This window comes from Myotis myotis, unplaced genomic scaffold (assembly GCF_014108235.1).
Source record: "Myotis myotis isolate mMyoMyo1 unplaced genomic scaffold, mMyoMyo1.p scaffold_m19_p_10, whole genome shotgun sequence".
Lineage (NCBI taxonomy): Eukaryota > Metazoa > Chordata > Mammalia > Chiroptera > Vespertilionidae > Myotis > Myotis myotis.
This window is the reverse complement of record NW_023416314.1, coordinates 2,353,975-2,377,810: the sequence shown is the minus strand read 5'-3', so window position 1 is coordinate 2,377,810 and position 23,836 is coordinate 2,353,975. Positions and strand designations below refer to the sequence as shown.

The 23,836-nt window shown below is 41.6% G+C and overlaps 1 protein-coding gene across 7 annotated transcripts in view; it reads right to left on the bottom strand.

Annotated features, from left to right (window-relative positions):
* The window catches only part of SIK3 (SIK family kinase 3), a 294,975-nt gene that overhangs the window by 220,224 nt on the left and 50,915 nt on the right, over positions 1-23,836 (bottom strand). Inside the window, exon 1 of one of the 7 annotated variants that reach the window (XM_036324233.1) lies at positions 5,609-5,753. The exons of the other annotated variants lie outside the window; for them this stretch is intronic. The gene's annotated coding sequence lies outside the window, so the exon portion shown is untranslated. Of the gene's footprint in view, positions 1-5,608; positions 5,754-23,836 lie in introns of those variants that run through there. 7 annotated transcript variants of the gene reach the window in all.

Below are 23,836 nucleotides of genomic sequence, written 5' to 3'. Positions count from 1 at the left end.
AACCAAATTATATCCAAGCAAAGTAAAACTGATCTTGTGCTTGAATACTATGCCTACCCAACGTTCTAAAGTAATTCTCTTACTTCAGTGAAGATAGTGCATTACACATGTGCGGCCTCTACATACAAAATGCTTGTTATTACTGTAACATTATTAACTAGAATTTACAGAGTATTTATTGTTCAAAAAGCATTTGTATTTCTATACTACTACTAAATCTACTTCAATTTTGCAAAACAACTGAAGTTCAGAGAAGGGAAATGACTTGGCTAAAGTTAGACACTAAGAAATGATGGTAGAACTCGATTCTTTCAACTCCAAATTCTGTGATATTCCTTAAAGTTAAACCTTTTTTTACTGGTCAGCATGCAACTCTTCATTCATGAAACCTTTCACCCATTCACTTCTTTATCTAGTCAAGAAATATTTATTAAACATCTACTATATGTTGTACATTATTCCCTCACCTTGAGAAAACTAAAAGGGTACACAATTCCTGCTTTAGGTGGTAGACAGTCTGGGGAAGATTAATCCATTTTTTAAAAGTACACCAATGTAGGAAGTGGCAAACAGAAATGGGTAAGTGGTCAGGGAACTCATACAACTTAACAAAAGGAAGATAAACAACCCAATCAAAAAATGGGCAATGGACCTAAATAGATACTTTTTGAAAGAGGACATAAGGAAGGCCGAGAGACATAGGAAAACATGCTCAAAGTCACTAATCATCCAAGAGATGCAAATCAAAGCAACAATGCGGTACCATCTCAAACCTGTCAGAATGGCTATCATCAACAAATCAACAAACGACAAGTGCTGGCGAGGATGCAGAGAAAAAGGAACACTCACTCAATGCTGGTGGGAATGCAGACTGGTGCAGCCACTATGGAAGACAGTATGGAGTTTCCTCAAAAAACTAAAAATGGAACTCCCATTTGACCCAGTGATCCCACTTCTAGGAATATATCCCAAGAAACTAGAAACACCAATCAGAAAGGATATATGCACTTCTGTGTTCATAGCAGCACAATTTAGCATAACTAAGATTTGGAAACAGCCTCAGTGCCCATCAGCAGATGAGTGGATTAGAAAACTGTGGTACATCTACACAATGGAATACTACGCTGCTATAAAAAAAGGAATTCTTTCAATTTGCAGCAACATGGATGGAACTGGAGACCATTATTGCTAAGCGAAATAAGCCAGTCAGAGAAAGATAAATATCACATGATCTCACTCATTTGTGGAATATAATGAACATAAACTGATGAACAAAAACAGGTCCAGAGACAGAGAAGCATCAATCAGACCATTAAACCTCAGAGGGAAGGTAGGGGAGGGTGGGGGTAAGGAGGAGAGATCCACCAAAGGACTTGTATGCATGCATATAAGCCTAACCAATGGACACAGACACCAGGGGGGTGAGGGCATGAGTGTGTGTGTGGGGGGGGGGGGGGTGAGGGGAGGGGGAGGGGGGGGAGAAGGGCAATGGGGGGGGGGGGGATAAGGACACATATGTAGTACCTTAATCAATAAAGACAAAAAAAGGAAAAAAAAGAAATGGGTAAGTGGCAAACACAGATGAGGAAGTCCTTAATTCTAACTATGCAGTCCAAAAAAGCTTCCCGTAGGTTACAATGTTACCTGAATCTTGGAACATGGAAGAAATCAGGCAAGTGGATAGGAGATGGAGGGGCATGTCAGGAAGAAACAAACAAGATGGGCAAAGGCATAGTATGTCCATACAATGAATATTACAAACGGTTTAAAAACTGAATTCATAGATTATTTTAAGTGATAGTCATGATACTGTTTGTTTTTAAAAAGGACACAACTGCCCAGCAAGTATGGCTCAGTGGCTGAGCATCAGGTCACGGTTGGATTCCCGGTCAAGGCACATGCCCAGGTTGCAGTCTCCATCCCCAGTAGAGAGGTATCCAGGAGCAGCCAATCAATGATTACAATGATTCTCTCTCATCATTGGTGCTTTCATCTCTCCCTCTTCCTCCCTCTCTCTGAAATCAATAAAAACATATTTTTTTAAAAAGGACACAACCACACATATTCAGTTAACTATGTAAAATAAAAATTCTTAGAGTAAAAAAAGAAAAAGGTATAAAATACAACAAAATGTTAGTGAAAGTTTAGATAGGTATAGAAATTACTTGCACTTTTTTCCCTCTTTAGACTTTTTTGCATGTACCAAATTTAATAATGTTCACATATTACTAGTATTTTTTCTTTTCTAATACTAAGCTTTTTCTTTTGAGATATGACACTGTAGTTTGAATTTGCAATTTCCAAGTGGCTATGATACTGAACAGCTTTTCATATGCTTATGTGTCACCTGTATATTCTTTTCAGTGAAATGTCTCTATGTCTTTTGCCATTTTCTAATTGTATTATTTAGTTTTTTACTGTTGAGTTTTGGAGTTCTTTATATATTCTCTATACTGGTCTTTTGTTGATTTCAGAGAGGAAGAGAAAAAAAGAAGCAAAGAGATACATCAATGATAAGAGAGAATCATTGCTCAGGGTTGAGGCTCAATTTCCAGTAGGGGGGTACGTGCAGGAGGCAGATGAGCAATGATTCTGACAACCACTGAATTGTATACTTTAAAATATTAAATTTTAGTGTCATGCCTCAATAGAAAAAAAAAAAATCCACTGAGGATATTCATGTAGGTCTCTATCCTGTTACTCTGGGGGTTCTCTATTATGTTGCATTGATCTATGTGTCTTTCTCTCCACCAATATCACACAATCTTGATTATTGTAGTTTTATGTTTTGATACCTGGTAGAGTGATTCCTCCTACTTTTTCTTTTTTTAAAAATATATTTTATTGATTTTTTACAGAGAGGAAGGAAGAGAGTTAGAAATATCGATCAGCTGCTTCCTGCACACCCTCAACTGGGGATGTGCCCGCAACCAAGGTACATGCCCTTGACTGGAATCGAACCTGGGACCCTTCAGTCCGCAGGCCAACGCTCTATCCACTGAGCCAAACCGGTCAGGGCCCACTTTTTCTTATATATAGGAATTCTAGTTCCTTTGTATTTCCACATATATGTTATAATAATCTCGCAAAAAATCTTACTGGAGTTTTTATAGGAATTGTACTAAACTTGTATGTCAATTTGGGAAGAACTGACATCTTTACTATATTAAGTTTTCTAATCCATGGAATACAGCATTTATTTGGATCACTGATTTCTTTAATCAGCATTTTGTAGTTTTCAGCATACAAGTCCTATCCGTGTTTTGTAAGATATACACTTAAGCATTACTTTTTGAGTGACTGTAAATAATACTGTATTTATTTCCAAGTGTTCATTGTTAGTATACAGAAATGCAATTGATTTTTGTACATTTATCTTATATCATACAACCTTACTAATACACCTTATTTCTAGGAGTTAATTTATAGATTCCTTTCCACATAGACAATCATGTCATCTGTAAATAAGGTAATGATATTTCTTTCTTTCTGATCTATATGCCTTTATTTTTCTTGCCTTATTGCACTAGCTAGAACTTCCAGCACTATCTATATATATATAAAAGTCTAAGCAATCAAACAACCGAATGACTGGTCAACTGGTCGCTATGATGCGCACTGATCACTCAGGAGCTGAGCCCTGGTGAGGACATGCTTATTGATTTTTAGGGAGGAGGGGGGGGGGAGAAGGAAGGAGGAGAAGGGGGGGGAGGAGGGGGAGGAGGAGGGGAAGGAGAAGGAGAACATTAATGTGAGAAATATCAATCAGCTACCTCCCATACGTGCCTCGACCAGGAATCAAACCTGCAACCTTTTGGTGTAAGGACATGCTCCAACTAACTAAGCAATGCCATTAATGACATTGATGTTTTCAAAAATGCAATGAAGATTTAATTAGTGACTCAACAATCACTCCAAACTGAACAAGTATGAATTAAGGAATATTAGTGATTCTACTTGGAATTTTAAATCTCCTGCTACTCCATTTTAAAACATCTAGATAAGATTAAATGAAATATTTTCAAAGCAATACAAATACAGCACAAAGGTTAAGGGGATTAGATTTGAGCCTAGGGCCCCTACCTACTATCAATATAGATATTTATTAGTCACCTTAACTCCCTGTGCCTATTTTACAAATTTTTTTCATTTGTAAAATAGAGATAAAAATACCTACCTACCTGTTTCAGTCGGTCTGTAAATAATAAATATAAAGCTCTTATCAAGAGCTAGTGCTTAAGTGCTCAAAAATGTCAGATGTCTTTATTATTGTTGTTAGGCAAGGCATTTTTAAAATTGTTGCCATTTAAAATAACTTTCCTATGTAAACCAGAATTGTTTTGCTATTGTACAACCAAAACAAAACAATAACCTAGAGCTCCCTAGAGCTTATCAAAATGACTTCCTTAAAAATTTAATAAACTGCCCTAACCGGTTTGGCTCAGTGGAGGGAGCTTCAGCCTGCCGACTAAAGGGTCCCAGGTTTGATTCCAGTCAAGGGTGCATGCCTGAGTTGCGGGCTTGATCCCCAGTAGAGGGAGTGCAGGAGGCAGCCGATCAATGATTCTCTCTCATGGTTGAAGTTTCTATCTCTCCCTCTCCCTTCTTCTCTGAAATCAATAAAAGTACATTTTTTAAAAAATTTAATAAACTTATAAAATAAATGTATACTAAAATTGCACCTTTACAGTTTCACACAGCCAAAGCCGGGAAAGCCTAAAAGATTTTGAGAGTTCTTATCAATTCTTCCAAAGGATCCTCCTGTCGTTTAAAAGACAAGAAGTCACTGTAAAATGTACAGAAAATGATAAATCAACAACAGCCCTTGTCCTCAAGCGAGCTTAACATTAACAATAAACATCAACTACAAAAGATATCACCGAGCAAAACGAGGTGAACTGCCACAGGACCAAGACCATTAGGCCATCTGAGTCTACAGAGGGAATGCTCATGCGGCCAGGATACACTGAGAAAGCTCCCAAGGCTGAGAAGCACGCCGCAGGCAGGCGGGTGGGCATGGGTGGTGGCGCTTAGAATGAGGAAGGCTTAATTAGCTTCAGGCCCTACACTTGTACTCCAGCCCTCCTTAGTCCTTCGTTTGCTGAAGAAAACTGCTTTGGAAGATGTGGACCTGACACCTGTTATCAGCATTCCTCAACTAATATGAATAAGGATGGAAAAGAAATGTAACTGAATCCAGGTTCCTGACACTCCCAAATAATTAAGCAAGTAAGTTTCCAGACGTACACTGGATAAAACAAACCTCAATGACTCAGCACCAGCTGTAAGTGGAAGTTCTGCTTAAACAAAACAACTACTCACTTTGAATTTGCCTCCTGCATAAGTAGGGTAATAGCCCTAGATAAACTGTAAAAGAGATGACAATCAAGCAGAAGGGGAAAAAAAAAAAAAAAAAAAACCATGCATGAAAAACAACAGAACTATCAGAGCCAACAGAACTACCAGAGCCATGGTTCAAAAGCTGTCACGTTTCAAAAAAACAAGGTAATTTCTATGGTAAACACTTTCCCTCTGTTTTCACATGTTTTTTTCAAATTCTGTATGCATCCGGAAATCAAACCACTTAAGAAGTCCTGAAAAGTCTTACTTCTCTTTCCTGTTGTATTCTGGAATAGGGATCTGTTTTGTCTTATTCCTGAATCAAAAGAAAACAGAAGCCTTAGCCAGAATAATTTACACCAGATATATGAATTACATATCAAACAATATTTTTTCTTTTTTTTTAAACAACTTCATTTCCTTTTTTTAATATATTTTACTGATTTTTTACAGAGGAAGGGAGACGGATAGAGAGTTAGAAACATCTATCAGCTGCCTCCTGCACACCCCCCACTGGGGATGTGCCCGCAACCAAGGTGTATGCCCTTAACCGGAATCAAACCTGGGACCCACCCTTCAGTCCGTAGGCCAACGCTCTATCCACTGAGCCAAACTGGTTAGGGCACAAACAGTATTTTTTAAAGCGGTAACATCGTGTCTGAGGACTCGATCTTGTAAGACTTTGGACCTGTCTTGTCCTAAAAGACAGTTTCTCCCCTTCTAAGCACCGTCTTCCTGCTTCTCAGCCTCCTGTGAACCTGTTCACCAAAGAACCACTCAAAGAAAATTTCAAAACACCAACTTTAATCATTTCTAGCCATATCGACACACCCTGGCTCTAGATTAGAATAAATTACTACAAGGTTCTTTATTTGCAACAACTTTCCACTCCTCTTATCTTTGGTAATAATCTATTTCTTCCCTATAGATGTTTCAAAGCTCTGATTGTTCGAAATATCCCATTCACGCAGGATCTCTCAGATCAGAATCAGTTCAGTTCTATACTGAGTCCACAGCAATTCTCAGCACAGAAAAGTAGGCATCTGACTCCTAAGGGCACAGTTTTAAAAAAAAGCATAACTAATATAATAAACCTTATTTGATTAAAAAAAAGATATCCATTGTCTTCATATTACAAACACCAAGAATAAAGCTCAACAATGAGAAAATACGCAGAGCAAGCTCGGTTGATGCCAGGCTTGCTATCCATGTCTGCTGGTTACAGCGCATCCAGAGCACAGGTGCACGCAGATGTCTCTACATGTCATAGAGAGAAATGTTTTCTACTTTCCTCAAAAAATAGTTCAATTCAGGGAATCTTTAATTTAAAGATAACATTTTTACTTAAAAAATAAGAGACAACTCTAGCCGAAACTGGTTTGGCTCAGTGGATGGAGCGTCGGCCTGCGGACTGAAGGGTCCTAGGTTCGGTTCCGGTCAAGGGCATGTACCTGGGTTGCGGGCATATCCCCAGTGGGAGGTGTGCAGGAGGCAGCTGATCGATGTTTCTCTCTCATCGATGTTTCTAACTATCTCTCTCCCTTCCTCTCTATAAAAAATCAATAAAATATATTTTCAAAAAAATAAAATAAAATAAGACAACTCTATTTCAAAATATTACAAAAGGCAATAAGGAATAAGAAGTTTATGTTTATCAAAAGAGGCAATAAAAGCACTGAAAATCCCTGATCAGTGACTAGAGCCACAAGCTGAGTAACAGCCAACATCACCCACAAAAATGAACTGACTGAATAAGAAAAATGTTGGGCCCTCACAGGGTAACTCAGTTGGTTAGTGTCATCCTGATACACCATGGTTGCTGGTTCGATTCCCGTCAGGGCACATACAAGAATCAATCAATGAATGCATAAGTAAGTGGAATAATAAATTGATCTCTCTCTCTCTCTCTCTCTCTCTCTCTCTCTCTCTCTCTCTCTCTCAAAAAGTCAATTTTAAAAGACAAACACTAAGCCCACCAGTGTGGCTCAGTAGTTGAGCATCGACCCATGAACCCAGGGCACATGCCCAGGTTGTGGGCTGTGGGCGCAATTCCCAGCGGGGGGCATGCAGGAAGCAGCTGATCAATGTTTCTCTCTTGTTGCTGTTTCTATCTCTCTATCCTTCTCCCTCTCTCTCCCTCTAAAAATCAATAAAAACATTTTAAATAAATACGAGTAAATATTAGTATTAAAAAAAGGAAAATGTTAGAATCTAGTATTTTGAGCTCCTAATCTAGTGCTCACATATTTGCCATGAAAGAGAAAAAAAATAAAAGGTTGGATTACCATCTTCTCCAAATTAGAAGATAAAGTAATGTGAAGTGGTGGGGAAGAGAAAAAAATAGTAATAAACAGGTCCATTAAATACTTTGACTAAAATCTGAAGGCCCCATTTCAAAGGGCATTATCTTTTTAAAAAGAGATAAGCAGCTAATAATTTTACAGTAAGTAAAACCTGTTGTATTGTAAGTGACATTTGTTGAGCACTTAATATGTACAAGGCATTATGCTAAGTGTTTTCCATGATTATCTGATTTAATCCTTACAAAGACAGCAATGAAGTAGCTATTGTTACTTTACAGAGGGGAAAACAGAGGTGTAGGACAGTTAAGAAACGTGCCCGAGCTCCTAATAAAAGAAGCTGAAACACCCACCCAGGTTTTCGGACCCCCACGCCTAGACTCACCACTATTTCCTCAGCAAGGCAAGCAGCAGTCCCAGGCATGGCAGTGAACCTTCTTGACTATACACAGCATCCTGTATCCCCACACACTCATCTCTACCGCTCCCATGCTCCTTCACTCTTGCTAAAGTGTTCTTAATCATCTAGAACTTATTACATAGCTAGATAAATGCTGACTTCAAAAAGGTAAAAAGGAAAGTGACTTACAACTCTGAGCCCCAGGTGATGGGCCTCTTTTCCAAAGCCTCCCTGTGCATTCAAATTCTCACCATGCGTGTGTAGTGACTAACAGCATGAGATTGCATAGGTTCAAACTCTGGCTCCATCACTAACTTAAAATGTGGCTTTCAGTAAGTTACTCTACCTCCTACTACCTTCGTTTCCTCATCCATAAAACTAGAATATCCATAGTACTGTAACAAAGATTAGTCATATAAAAAATGGAGAACAGTGCCTGGCACCTGGTAAAAAATAAAGGTTACTTGTTTGTTATCACTCTGCATAAAGGAATAGTTAAGTTAGGAGCTTTGGGTGATATGGCATGGCATGCCCTCACTTCCCAAGCTTGCAATCTAAGACATAGGCATTAATAACCACAAACCAATCTGTACAAAGCACTACAGGTATTAGCAAATAAATGCTTTAGATTTGCTGAGGAGAAAGTACTTGTAGCTAAAGAAATCAGGAAGATCTCAGAAGAGGTGACAAAAGCTAGACCTTAATATAAAGTACAGAATCTTACCTAGTAATAGACAAACATGCAAATTGACCATACCTTCACTACACCTACCAGCCAATCGGATGCGTATGCAAATTAACCAAAGATGGCAGTTAATTTGCATATGTAGGCACCCAGCAGCAACTGGAGCCTGAAATCAGAGCTGAGGGGTCCCCTGCTCGGTCAGAGGCGTTAGGCCTGGGCAGGGGCGGAGCCAGCGATGGCAGGGAGCAGAGACGGAGCTGGCGATGGTGGGGAGCAGGGAGGGAGCCGGCAATGGCGGGGAGCAGGGGCGGAGTCGGTGATTGCGGGGCACTGGGGGTCCCCTGCCCAGGCCTAACGCCTCGGTCAGAGGCATTAGGCCTGGGCAGTGGCAGAGCCGGTGATGGCGGGGAGCAGGGAGGGAGCCGGCAACAGTGGGGAGCAGGGGCAGAGCCAGCGATCACGGGGAGCAGGGGATTGCGGGAGCTAGGGGACCCCTGCCCAGGCCTAAGGACTCGGCCACACACTTTAGGCCTGGACAGGGGCAGAGCCGGCAATCACGGGGAGCTGGCGTTCCCCTGCCCAGGTCTAATGCCTCTGCCACAGGCATTAGGCCTGGGAAGGGGCAGAGCAGGCAATTGCAGGAGCTGGGGGTCCCCTGGCCAGGCCTAATGACTCGGCCAGAGGCATTAGGCCTGGGCAGGGGCCGAGCCGGCAATTGGTGTGAACTACAGAGGAAACACCTTTTCTGACTGCTCATTGGCTATGCTCCCTGTATGCTACTGATAATATTCTTAGTAATTTGGGTAATAAGAATCCAATAAGGTGATCTAGGGTTTTTTACCACATATCCTGGAGGAAAAAAAGGAAGATCCGCTGCTAGAAGGCTAAGAAATGTCATATCCTGCCCTAGCTGGTTTTGCTCAGTGGATAATGCCTTGGCCTGCCAACCACAGGGTCTGGGTTCAATTCTGACCAAGGGCATGTACCTAGGTTGCAGGCTCCTCCCTGGCCGGGGCCCAGGTCAGGGCTCATGCAGGAGGCAACCAATCAAAGTGTTCCTCTCACTTTGATGTTTCTCTCTGTCTTTCCCTTTCTCTTCCACATTCTCTAAAAATCAATGGAAACATATCCTCAGGTGAGGATAAAAAACGAAAGAAAGAAACAAATGTCATATCCTATAAAAGACACATCTTGAAAATGCCTAAAGAAAGTTGTCATTTTTTCATGGTGAAGGGACTGGAGTCCGTGTTGATGAAAACACCTTGGTGGCTGCGGTGACTGGCAGTGGCTGCAACAGCGAGGTGATGGGGCTGGTGCCTTCCCCTGATCAGCCCGGTCGCCTCCCACAAAGGGAGGCCAGACTGCGGCTTAGACCTGCTCCCCAAGGGGAGCAGGAAGTGGGCCTAAGCCATCAGTAGGACATCCCTGAGGGCTCCCAGTACGTGATAGGGGGCAGGCTGGGCTGAGGGCCCGGCCCCCTCCAGTGCACAAATTTTTGTGCACCAGGCTTCTAGTATAATCATAAGATTAAAAAAAAAAAATGGGTTCAAGTGAAGAATTATGGGAGAGTAGTAGTAAATAAACCTGAAAATGTAGGCAAGGTTAGGGGTCAGGTGAACAAGAAACCTGAAGGTTCAAATAAGGAGTTCAAATAAATACTATAATCATATTATATTTTAAAATGTAAACTACTATTAATATTCCCCCCAAATGGAATACATATAGACATGAGAGAATAGAAAATTACCAATTGGAAACAGTAATTTTATTTTTAAGTAAAAATAAAAATTAAAAAAAGAATAGCAAAGCAACTGAATTTGAGAAAAGCTATAGGCTTCTCCATTTATCTCTCCAAGGACTTACAATAGTACTCATATGTCCTAAAGTAAAGAAACTAACTTCATTTACTATTTTATTATTTTGTTTTGGAACTCTGACAGTTCCCAAGCTCACTTAATGATCCTTTTCCTCCTAAACATATTACAATTCTTCAGCGCTCATTCTGGGCAACTTTGATACTAAAATATCTTTTAAAAATGGGTTGTGATCTCACATGAGGGAGAGGAGTTACCTTTTAGCCCTAAACCATGTTTCAGAAAGACTTTTCCAAGACCACGGCTACTCTGGAAATCTCCCTTATTATTTTTACCCTAAGTGGCAAATAAACCAAATAAGGAAGTGCAATGAGTATCATACTTTATTTTCTACTTTGAGAACAAAAAGAATTTAAGACTATACTCTGACATTAATACAACTTGAATTAACTTCTAATTTCCTTTCCCAAAGTGGCCCAAGTGTTTCACAGATTATATTCCTTTCCTAATTTTAAAAAAAAAAAAAAGACTGTTAAAGCTTGTTTTCTTCTTACTCCTTTTTTTCATGTTTTTAAATCTTTTTCTTTCCAATTTACCCTTCTCTGTTCTTCTGTCTACATGGGATTTTTCTGTTATTGGCCCACTTTTGTCCTAAGTACCTCTGTCCTCCTTATTCCTCCCACCATGCTGTTCAAATTCCAGTACCACTTTGAGCCTGTGGAGTCTATTATGACCAGAGAACGTGTCCAACTGCTAATAAGTGACACCAGGGAGCACATGTTGCAGTTCCTGCATTCTGACCCACAGGAGGTACTGTCCATCCATCAAAGCATGCCTTCCCACTAAAACCACGGTGCTCTCAACAGCTAGTCCCAACCTCCTGAAAGGGAAACCATCCACAGGCATGTTCTCTATGTTCCCATTTGTGTTCTTTAGATCCTACTGGCTAAGACGTGAAATAGCAAACACAATTTATAGGTTAGAAAAGAAACACAGATGGTCTTGAAGGCTGGAGTGGTATCTGGTTGCACACCTAAAAGTTTCTGGTTTTTAAAATCAGAAGTTCTTGAGACATAAGGTCGGCCCTTGCCAAAATATCAGCACCACAACCAGGACCTGTGCACAATTAGCACACGTAAGGATGAACAACAAAGAGGGTACACTTCAAAACAACCTTTAAGTATTTACCTTCTCAGTCGCTTTCCTCCATACCGACTACCCAAATGTTTTCACTAACTATTTCCTGTGCTTTCTTCCTGAGTTAGATTTCATCTAAATATGAGTAAACATCCTAAATAAGGAAAGTCAAATTGGCTAAATGCTGTAAAAAGTCCTCTTTTAAAAATAATTACTCTTGCCCTAGCTTGTTTGGCTCCGTGGATAGAGCGTCGACCTGCAGACTGAAGGGTCCCAGGTTTGATTCCGGTCAAGGGCACATGCCTGAGTTGCGGGCTTGATCCCCAGTGGGGGGCATGCAGGAGAAAGCCAATCAATGATTCTGTCTCATCACTGATGTTTCTATCTCTCCCTCTCCCTTACTCTCTACAACCAATAAAAATATATTTATTTAATAATAATAATAATAATAATAATTACTGTTTAGCTAAAAATATAGAATGCAGCAGCACGAAGAAAAATATAATTAATTTAATGATGGCATATAACTAAGCTAATTAAGATTAAGTAAAAATATTGTTTACTTAGTAGCCACCAAATTCTATAAGAAAATAATTGTTGGTGTAATTATGCAGTTCTGTATCTCATTAGACGGAAATTATGTATTATGCAACAACAGTTATTTGTTGAACGAGAAATCTAAAGCTACTGTCATAAAGTTGTTTATACATCCCCTTAGAACAGTAAGTCATTTTTCCCTTTTAAAACTAAAATATGCCCACACAAAAGTCCCCCAAACCACCTCTATATTGAAATTACAAATTATTTATTTGATCAGTTTCTCTAACGTGCGACCTGAAGAAAGAGTAGTTTTTGATTGAGCAAAAGGCATCACACCCTCCTCCACCCAGATGCCTTGAAACGCTCTAGAAAGCAAGGAAAAGGAAAGTGTGATAACGAAAAGGAACATAGAAGACAGTAAACAGAACAATTACTAACCTCAATTTACTTCTAATTTGTCCATCTCAATATTAAATCCATATCTACCCTATAAATGATAAAATCATATAAAAATAAAAAATAAAGTGAAACTCAGTACCTCAAACTGTCTCCCTGATGCAATGAGGTTTAAATAAAATCAAAAAGTAATACTGAAATCCATCTGACACTTACAAAACCAACTCCAAAATGCCTTCATAATCCTGCTAAACATATTAACAGTGCTTGAGCCTAGCTTGGACATAATGAAGCTTAGCTTCTGTATCACACCACTACAAAAGTGATCATGGAACTGACTTTCTCAGCCAAAGGCCCATGTCCTATTATTCAACCACTAAAGGCCCGGCGCACAAAAATTTGTGCACTCGGGGGGTGAGGAGGGGACTCCCTCAGCCCGGCCTATGCCCTCTTGCAGTCTGGGACCCCTCGGAGGATGACCACTTGCTGCCTTAGGCCCACTCCCCAAGGGACTGGGCCTAAGCTGGCAATCAGACATCCCTCTGGCAGCCCGGGAGCCCTTGGGGGATGTCCACTTGCCAGCGGGGAGCAGGCCTAAGCTGCAGTCTGACATCCTTAGCGCTGCTAAGGAAGCAGGAGAGGCTCCCACCACCACCGCTGTACTGACAGCCATCAGCCTGGCTTGTGGCTGAGCAGAGCTCCCTCTGTGGGAGCACACTCACCACCAGGGGGCAGCTCCTGCATTGAGCGTCTGCCCCCTGGTGGTCAGTGTGTGTCATAGTGACCAGTCATTCCCAGTCATTCTGCTGTTAGGGTCAGTTTGCATATTACCCTTTTATTATATGGGATAGAGGCCTGGTGCATGGGTGGGGGCCACCTGGTTTGCCCTGAAGGGTGTCCCGGATCAGGGTGGGGGTCCCGCTGGGGTGCCTGGCCAGCCTGGGTGAGGGGCTGATGGCTGTTTGCAGCTGGTCAAGCTCCCTTCAGGGTGGGGGTCCCCACTGGGGTGCCTGGCCAGCTTGGATGAGGGGCTGATGGCTGTTTGCAGGCTGGTCAAGCCCGCCCCCCCAGTGGGGACCCTCAACCCATGGAGGTTTGGCCAGACTGGGTGAGGGGCTGATGGCTGTTTTCAGGCTGGCCGCACCCCCTTTAGGGTTGGGGGTCCCCACTGGGGTGCCTGGCCAGTCTGGGTGAGGAGCTGAGGGCCGTTTTCAGGCTGGCCAAGCCCCCCCCCAGCAACGGAAGCTCCCAGCCCCTCCTTTTTTTCTTTTTTTTTATTCTGGGATTTATTTACCTTCTACATTTGAAACTTTGTAGCCTTGAGAGGAGCTCAGAGCCGGCCAGGGTGGGCGGGAGGGAAGCTTGACTTCTTCCATTGCCAGGGGCAACCTAAGCCTCCTGCTCACTCCAGCTCCATGGCCACGGCCGGCTGAAAAGCAGGTATCTGGGGTTTATTTACCTTCTATAATTGAAACTTTGTTGCTTTGAGTAGAGCTCAGAGCCAGCTGCAGCAGGCGGGAAGCCTGGCTTCCTCCATCATTGGGGCAACCAAGCCTCTTGCTCGCAACAGCTCCGTGGCTGCCGGCCACCATCTTGGTTGGGTTAATTAGCATATAGTTGCTCTTATTGGCTGGTGGATGTGGCTTAAGGCATAGCGAAGGTGCGGTCAATTTGCATGTTTGTCTTTTATTAGTGTATTTATCTTGGCCTTCAAATCTAATTTCTATTCTCCCTACTTCAAATCCTTTGCGAACAAAACACGCTATAAGTAATGTTTCACTCACCTTTGTATCCTCAGCATCAATCGCGATGTCTGGCACATCAGTGCTTCATTCATGTTACTGACTTGAAGGCTATTGCCCCAGTGCAGTTCTACCTCAATAAAATACTGATGTAAATTACCACATCAAACCTCAGCAGTATCAATTATTGACATGGACCAGAAGTCACATGAGTTGGTGTTCCTAACAACATTTCTGTCAATGAACAAAGCATTGGCAAAACTGTTTTTAACACTATTCTGTTCCTTAAATAGTTTCAAAGTAATCATTTCATTTTTATATAATATATACAAAAATCAAGCAGATGAAAGGGATTTCCAGATTTTTTACTTATTTTTCTACTTATTTTCACTTTCTAGACTTTTTTTTTTTTTAGATGATAATGCAACCTATTAAAATTCTTCCAAGCTTAGTATCTATAATCTCACCCTGGCCCAGTGCTCAGTTGGTTAGAGCGTCGCCCCGATATTCCAAGTTTGCAAGTTCCATCCCTGGTCAGGGTACATATAAGAAGCAACCACTGAATGCATAAATAAGTAAAATAACAAATCAATGTCTCTCTCTGCCCTCCCCCCCTTCCTTTTTCTCTCTAAAAAAAAAATACCTATCAATCAATAAATAAAACCTATCTCATAATCACAGCAGACCTGTATCATTTTAATTCTATACATGATTAGGCATAGTACCTCTATACTACTATAATTTTTGTTTAGACAAGATTATGAGTCCCAATGACTATATTTTAATTATGACTCATTCAGACAAGCCAAGACATATTACTAAACAAAAAGTGAACTGCTGACTTAGAGATTTGATGATACAAAACACAATCAAGTCTGCCAAGAAATAGTGTTTCCCTCTTGGCATCAAAAGCACCACGCCTGGTCACTTTAAAAATAGACCTCTTAATAAGGGTGATGGAAGCAGACCTGACTTGGGGTGGTGAACACACAATGCAATATAGAGATGATATATTATAGAACTGTACCCTTGAAACCTCAGTAATTTTATTAACCAATATGACCCCAATAAATTCAATATAAAATTTTTAAATGTTTTATTTTAAAAGAATATTCTCTTCCAACTATGTAAAAAATGATTAAGTAAATCAAGCACTTGTTTTTTAAGACAAATAAATAAAAATAGACCTCTTCACCTCACATTTTGTCGTGCCAAAAAAATAAAGTTTAAAACTTTAGAGTCCAATCTAAGTATCTAACTAAACAAGGCAAATCAGTCAAACTGTCCAATACTGAGGATAATAAGTAAAGGACAATAACATCTGCAAATCAGCCATAAGAATTTATTTAATTAACTTCTTCACCTCAAACAATGAAATCGATGCTCAAGAACAAACGTAAGAGATGAAGACTGATGAGGAGTTAAATATATAATATTTGTATATGTTAAACTACCACAAGCTAATTCTGCACACTTCAATACTATTTGTCTGAATATATTTTTATTGATTTCAGAGAGAAGGGAAAAGGAGAGAGAGAGAGAAATATCAATGATGAGAGAGAATCACTGACTGGCTGCCTCCTGAACGTTCCCTTCTGGGGATTGAACCCACAACTCAGGCATGTGCCCTGACCGGGAATTGAACCTTGACCTTCTGGTTCATAGGTCGACACTCAACCACTGAGTCATGCCGGCCAGGCATCAATACTCTTCTTATGCTCCAAGGCATGGTTAGAGAGGATTTGTCAACATATATCCAAATATCTGCTTATTGGTAAATCAGATTACTGGTGAATCTCTGTTCACCAGCCAAGAAATGTGGGAGAATGAGAGATGCATATGGCATCTCTCTTCTATGGCCTCCTAATTCCACATCAGTTTGTAGTTACCCTTGTACTACAAGAGTATCGGTTTCAGAAATTAAACTTTGTAAGCCCCCAGGAAAGCCATTCTAGTGAAACTGTTCCAGAGTTTCACTTTTGCTTCCTAACAGTCTAAATAAGAGGCCCAGTTCATGACTAGTGAACACTGCTCTCCTGGTTTCCACTCTGATCTATTAAGTGCAAGCCTACAACTGTCTGTAATCCATAATCCATTTTAGTATTCTGCTAGGACGTTACAAAATGTGGTTTTCGCCAAAAGCACAGGCACGAAGCTAAAACTGGGATTCTCCAATACTAATCCAGTGCAGAATTTGTTCTAATTCTCAAAAGAGTAGGGGGAAATACCCCCCGCCCCCCGCCCTTTTTTTAAGAGGTGATGAGACCCAGGACACTCTGACGGGCTTTTAATAGATTGTCTCAATCATACTTTGGATAAATAGTGAGAAGCTATTCTCTTCAAGTGAATAATCTGTTGTTATATATTTCCCAAAGTTTTCTACAGCTATCACTTCTAAAACTAATGAGCTGTGTAAAAATGTATGATGCCCTAACTGGTTTGGCTCAGTGGATAGAGCATCGGCCTGTGGATTAAAGGATCCTGGGTTCAGTTCTGGTCAAGGGCACATCCCCAGATTGCAGACTCGATCCCCAGTAGGGGCATGCAGGAGGCAGCTGATCCATGATTCTCTCTCATCGTTGATATTTCTATCTCTCTTTCTCCCTTCCTCTCTGAAATAAATAAAAAGTATTAAAATAAAAATAAATAATAAAAATGTATGAATAAAAATGTATTAAAATAAAAATAAATAATAAAAATGTATTCATTCAATTGATGGACTCTAAATTACAAAGTTAGAAGACCCATACCGTTTAACTGTCTTTATATGAGGAAAACAAGAGTTCAAATGTGTTCAGTGATTTGGCCAAGGTGACGCGGCCTGTGCTAGCGTAAAGACAAGAATTAGGGTCGCCTGACTCCCAGTCTCATGTTCACTACAACCACAGGAACTAGACAAGAGTAAGCCCTGCTATTCATCAGTGGTAAGTGCAGTGGGCACTTTTCCTATCCATCTGTCTTTTAAAAGACACAACCCCTTTCTGTTCTGCACAAACAGAGCACATGTGAGCTAAATCACTAGGCAACGTTCATTTCAACAAGCATGACACAACACTGAGGCATGATGCCCATGTTAAATAAGCACAAATATGACCCAACAAAGGCTTTATTTAACTATGAAGCTTCTTGAAGGCAAAAACTGATTCTTCTTGATCATTATATACTATAGAACAGTGGTTCCCAACCTTCTTCTGGCCATGCCGCACCTAAGCATCTCTAAAATGCTGATGCACCCCCTTGTGACATATAATTCTTATTATTCAAAAAGTGAACTCCTTTTCATGTAGAGGAAGCCTAAAAAGCCATGAACTTGATCTAAACAAGCTTCCAAAGAACATGACATCCATTAATGAGAAAAATAAAAGAACAAAGGACAGTTGAAATCCTGAGGAGGAAATCACTAAGAAATTGTTTAAAAAAAAAATATGAAGAAATACCTAGGAATAAACTTAACCAAGGACGTAAAAGACCTGTACTCGGAAAACTATAGGACATTGAAAAAAGAGCTAGAGGAAGTCATAAACAAATAGAAGAACATCCCATGTTCATGGATTGGTAGAATCAACATCATTAAAATGTCCCTACTATCTAAAGCAATCTATAGATTCAATGCAATCGCCATTAAAATACCAACGGCATATTTCAAAGATCTAGAACAAACTCTCCAAAAATTCATCAGGAATAAAAAAAGACCCCGAATAGCAACAGCTGTCCTGAGAAAGAAGAACAAAGTTGGAGGGATCACAATACCAGATATCAAACTATATTACCAAGCCACGGTTCTCAAAACTCCCTGGTACTGGCACAAGAAGAGACATATAGACCAATGGAACAGAAGAGAGGATCCAGAAATTGACCCAAGCCATTATACTCTATTAATATTGACAAAGGAGGCAAGAGCATACAATGGAGTCAAACACTCTCTCAATAAATGGTGCTGAGAAATTTGGTCAGATACATGCAAAAAAAAATGAAACTAGATCACCAACTTCCACCATACACAAAAACAAACTCAAAATGGCTAAAGGACTTGAATGTAAGACGGGAAACCATAAAAACCCTACAAGACTCCATAGGCAGCAAAATTGCAGACATATGTTGTAGCAATATCTTTACAGACACAGCTCCTAGGGCAAGAGAGACTAAGGATAAAATAAACAAATGGGACTACATCAAAACAAAAAGCTTCTGCACAGCAGAAGAAACCATGAAGAAAACCCACTGCATGGGAGAATATATTTGCCAATGTTCTCTCCAATAAGGGTTTAGTCTCCAAAATTTACAGGGAACTCATACAACTTAACAAAAGGAAGATAAGGAAAAACCAAGATGGCGGCATAGGTAAACACTGGAAATTGCTGCCTGGCACAACCACTTCAAAAATACAACTAAAAGACAAAACCGACATCCAGAACCACAGGAAGGCTGGCCGAGTGGAAATTCTACAACTAGAAAGAAAAAAACCATACTGAGACTCAGAGGAGGTGCGGAAGTAAAGAGCAGAGGTACGGAGGCGCCCGGAAGGGCTGGCAACTGAGGATGCCGTGGTCTTTTCAATCGGAAGGGAGTCTCAAGCTCACAAAGGCCCTGGACTCCAGTTCCAGGTGAGTCTCTGGGGACCCAGACTCATATGGGGAGAAACTGTACTGTCTGGCATCGGGCAGAACTTGAGGGCGGCTTTCTCTCAGAGGTGCCTGCAGCGATTACCGGGACACTGAGACCCATGGCCTCTTAGGGCAGGGCTGAGGATCAGCCCTAAGTGTTTGCTCCACCCTGTTGATTCCCTGAGACCCCGCCCCACCCAAGCTGTGCACAGAGGCTTTTGCATACGAATTCCCTGGCCATTTGCAATCTAAAATTACATAACTAACTGCAGCTGGGTCAAAGAGACCCAGAACATACAAAAGAAGGCCCAAGGCCCCACAGCACCTTGCACTGCTTCACAGCTGGGCCTCATCTGGGCACCTCCAAATCCCATACAAAGAAGATGAACCTGCAGATCTCTCCATAGCTCCTGATGGGTAGCCTCAAGAAGAGGCTAAATTAGCACCTCCTTAGAGATCCAAGAGCCAGTGTACCCAGAGGTCAGAGTGGAGCATCCAGATTACAACTCCTCAGATCCATAAGGGACACATTCAGGGGGCAGACTCATTGAGCACCAAAGCCCCACAGAAGCAAGTCTTGCCCCAGAAGGGTGTCTCCAGCACAGAAGTTCTCCCACCATAACCACAGCTGATTCTCACAGCGAATTGGCCTGGAGGTCAATTCCTCGCAGTGATACCTACAACAATCAAGGCTTAACTACAAGACTGTGCACAAAGTCCACAAAGGTGTGCACCAAGAGTGTCCACCTGAGGTAATTGGGAAGGCTAAGCCACTGGGCCCTATAGACACCTAGCAAACAAAGCCACTCTACCAACACAGGGAAGCATAAAAAATGCGTAGACAAAGAAACAGGTCACAAATGACAGAAATGAAGGAAAGCAAACTACTGCATATAGAGTTCAAAACCACGGGTATAAGGTTTTTCAAGAATTTTCTAGAAACCGCTGATAAATTTAGTGAGACCCTGGAGGATATGAAAAAAGACCAACTAGAAATTAAGCATCCACTGACTGAAATAAAGAATAATATACAGAGATCCAACAGCAGACAAGAGGATCCCAAGAATCAAGTCAAAGATTTGAAATACGAAGAAGCAAAAAATACCCAATCGGAAAAGCAAAAAGAAAAAATAATCCAAAAATATGAAGATAGTATAAGGAGCCTCTGGGACAGCTTCAAGCGTACCAACATCTGAATTATGGGGGTGCCCGAAGAAGAGAGAGAGCAAGATATTGAAAACCTATTTGAAGAAACAATGACAAAAAACTTCCCCTACCTGGTGAAAGAAATAGACTTACAAGTCCAGGAAGCGCAGAGAACCCCAAACAAAAGGAATCCAAAGAGGACCACACGAACACACATCATAAGTAAAATGCCAAGAACAAAAGACAAAGAGAGAATCTTAAGAGCAGTAAGAGAAAAACAGTCAGTTACCTCCAAGGGAGTACCCATACGACTGTCAGCTGATTTCTCAACAGAAACTTTGCAGGCCAGAAGGGAGTGGCAAGAAATATTCCAAGTGATGAATACCAAGAACCTACAACCAAGACTACTTTATCCAGCAAAGCTATCATTCAGAATTGAAGGTCAAATAAAGAGCTTCACAGATAAGAAAAAGCTAAAGGAGTTCATCACCACCAAACCAGTATTATATGAAATGCTGAAAGGTATCCTTTAAGAAGAGGAAGAAGAAGAAAAAGGTAAAGATAAAAAATTATGAACAACAAACACATATCTGTCAACAACTAAATCTAAAAATCAAGTGAATAAATAATTTGATGAACAGAATAAATTGGTGAATATAATAGGATCAGGGTCATAGAAAGGGAGTGGACTGACAGTTCTCAGAGGGGAAGGGGTGTGGGGGAGGGTGCAGGAAGAGACTGGACAAAAAATCATACACCTATGGATGAGGACAGTGGGGGGGGGGTAAGAACAGAAGGTGGGGTGGGAACCGGGTGGAGGGGAGCTATGGGGGAGGGAGGGAAGAGGAACAACTGAAATAATCTGAACACTAAAGATTTAATTTAAAAAAAAGGAAGATAAACAACCCAGTCAAAAAATGGGCATAGGACCTAAATAGACACGTTTAGAAAGAGGACATTCAGAAAGCCAAGAGACACATGAAAACATGCTCAAAGTTACTAATCATCCGAGAGATGCAAATCAAAACAACAATGAGGTACCACCTCACACTTGTCAGAATGGCTATCATCAACAAATCAACAAATGACAAGTGCTGGAGAGGATGCAGAGAAAAAGGAACCCTCCTGCACTGCTGGTGGGAATGCAGACTGGTGCAGCCACTGTGGAAAACCGTATGGAGATTCCTCAAAAATTTAAAAATGGAACTCCAATTTGACCCAGTGATCCCACTTCTAGGAATATATCCCAAGAAAACAGAAACACCAATCAGAAAGGACACATGCTCATAGCAGCACAATTTACAATAGCTAAGATTTGGAAACAGCCTAAATGCCCATCAGCCGATGAGTGGATTAGAAAACTAGTACAACTACACAATAGAATACTACGCTGATATAAAATAGAAAGGATTCTTACCATTTGCAGCAGCATGGATGAAACTGGAGAGCATTATGCTAAGTGAAATAAGCCAGTCAGTGAAAGAAAAATACCACATGATCTCACTCATTTATGGATAATAAAGAACATTATAACATAATGAACAAAAAGATAGCTACAGAGGCAGAGAAACATCGAACAGACTGTCAAATTATAGCGGAAGGCTGGGGAGAGTTGGCGGGGGGGCGGTTAGAGATCAACTGAAGGACTTATATGCATGCATATAAGCATAACCAATGGACACAAGACACGGGGGGGAGAGTAAGGGCATGTGCTGGGGGGTAGGGGACGCTGGGGGAAGGTCAATGGGTAAAAAAGGAGATATATGTACTACTATTTGTAATATTTTAAAAAAGAAAATAAAACTTAAAAATAAAATATGAAGTGACATGAAAAGTAGCAAATAAAGTTTTTTTTTTAAATATATTTTTATCAATTTTTTACAGAGAGGAAGGGAGAGGGATAGAGAGTTAGAAACATCCATGAGAGAGAAACATTGATCAGCCGCCTCCTGCACACCCATCCTGGAGACGTGCCCACAACCAAGGTACATGCCCTTGACTGGAATCGAACCCGGGACCCCTCGGTCCGCAGGCTGACACTCTATCCACTGAGCCAAACCAGTCAGGGCGCAAATAAATTTTAAAACATATAACAGAGAACAGAAATGCAAAAATATGTCACAATATATATTTATATACTGTACTAGTATATGAGGCCACTCGAACCATGAGAAATACAAAAAAATTCACTGTAAATAACTCACTCTCGAATTGCCCCCCTTAAAAATTAAATTTCGAGGAGACAAGATGGCAGCGGAATAGGCAGGCGTGTCCCAGGGCTTGTCCCGGAGCAAATGGAGTGAGCAGCTGAAACTAATAACACCCACCCCAAATTGGCGAACTATACTCAGCTGGTGAGACAGTTTGCAGTCAGGAAGGGCAGAGTTCCCCTGGAAAGGTAAAAACCAGGGATCTGGCAGCAAAGTTTGCCAGACCTCTAAGCCCAGAAGGTCAGAGAGAGACCACGTGGCACACAGCCACATCTCTTGGGACAGGCACAGTCCCTGACTGTGGAAAGGAGATCCGCGGGACTGTTGGCGCCGGGGGATTTGAGATCTGGGTTCCGTAAGTACGGAGGACTGAGCCTACAGGGGCCAGCCTGAAGCGCTGACCAGACCATGCAGTGCCGGTAAGAGAGGAGCTTACAGAGACTCAGCCTTCCCCATTTCTGCAGCCTGCGTCTGTGTGTTTGTTTTCACTGAACCCTGTTCATAGGACATTCCGGATACAGACACTCACCCGTGCTGGGGAGCGGGAGAAGGTGCAGACAAGTGGAATCTGGGAGAGGCTGGGGAGAGAAGGGGGTCCAGGAGAGGTGGCAGCAAATTGAGTGCTGAGTCACCCCTGAGCCCAGGACTTGGGCAGCCAATTTCTCCTGAGGATATAACTCCTCCCTCCAGGCCCCAGGCAAGGAATACAGCCACACCCAGATTCCACCCTGAATGAGATGAAGGATTAAAATAACCTGATTAGTCCTTGGAAGTTAACAGGGTCTGGCCTATAGAGGGGCTTTCAGTCCCAGCAACAACAACAACAAAATCACAGACATTCCAGAAAACTGGGATCTTAAGCCAGCCAAAGGATGACGTTTCAATATTTCATTTTTATTTTTTAATTATTATTTTGTTAGTTTTTTTTGCTTTTTTCTTTGTTTTCCCTTTTTTGTTTGTTGCTTTTTTTGTTTTGCTTCTTTCTTTCTTCTCCTTTTTTTGTTTGTTCCTTTATTTCCTATTTCTTTTCACATTATTTTTTCAGCCACGTGAGCAGCAGACACGTGAGCGATGCACTCTTGTCCAGGGAGCATCAGCCCCGTGAGCAGCCTGCCTCAGGCCTAAGAGCAGCAGCCTCATGTGGCCTGCCCCTGTCCAAGGAGCAGCAGCTGTGTGAGCCGCCCGCATCCCCATCCGAGGAGCAGCAACCACGCAAGCAGTCCAATCTGTCCAAGAAGCAGCAGCCACACGAGCAGTCAACCTACGTCTGAGGAACAGCAGCCTTGCGCAGCCCGCCCCCATCCGAGGAGCAGCAGCTGCGCACAGCCCACACCCTGCACTAGTCCGAGGAACAGCAGCTGCGCGAGCATCTTGCCCTCGCCCAAGCAGCAGCAGCAGCCGCACGAGCAGCCTGCACAATCCGAGGAACAGAAGCAGTGTGAGCAGCACGCCCCCATCCGAGGAGCAGCAGTTCTGCAAGAGGCCCGTCCCCATTCGAGGAGCAGCAGCAGCCCACCCCAGT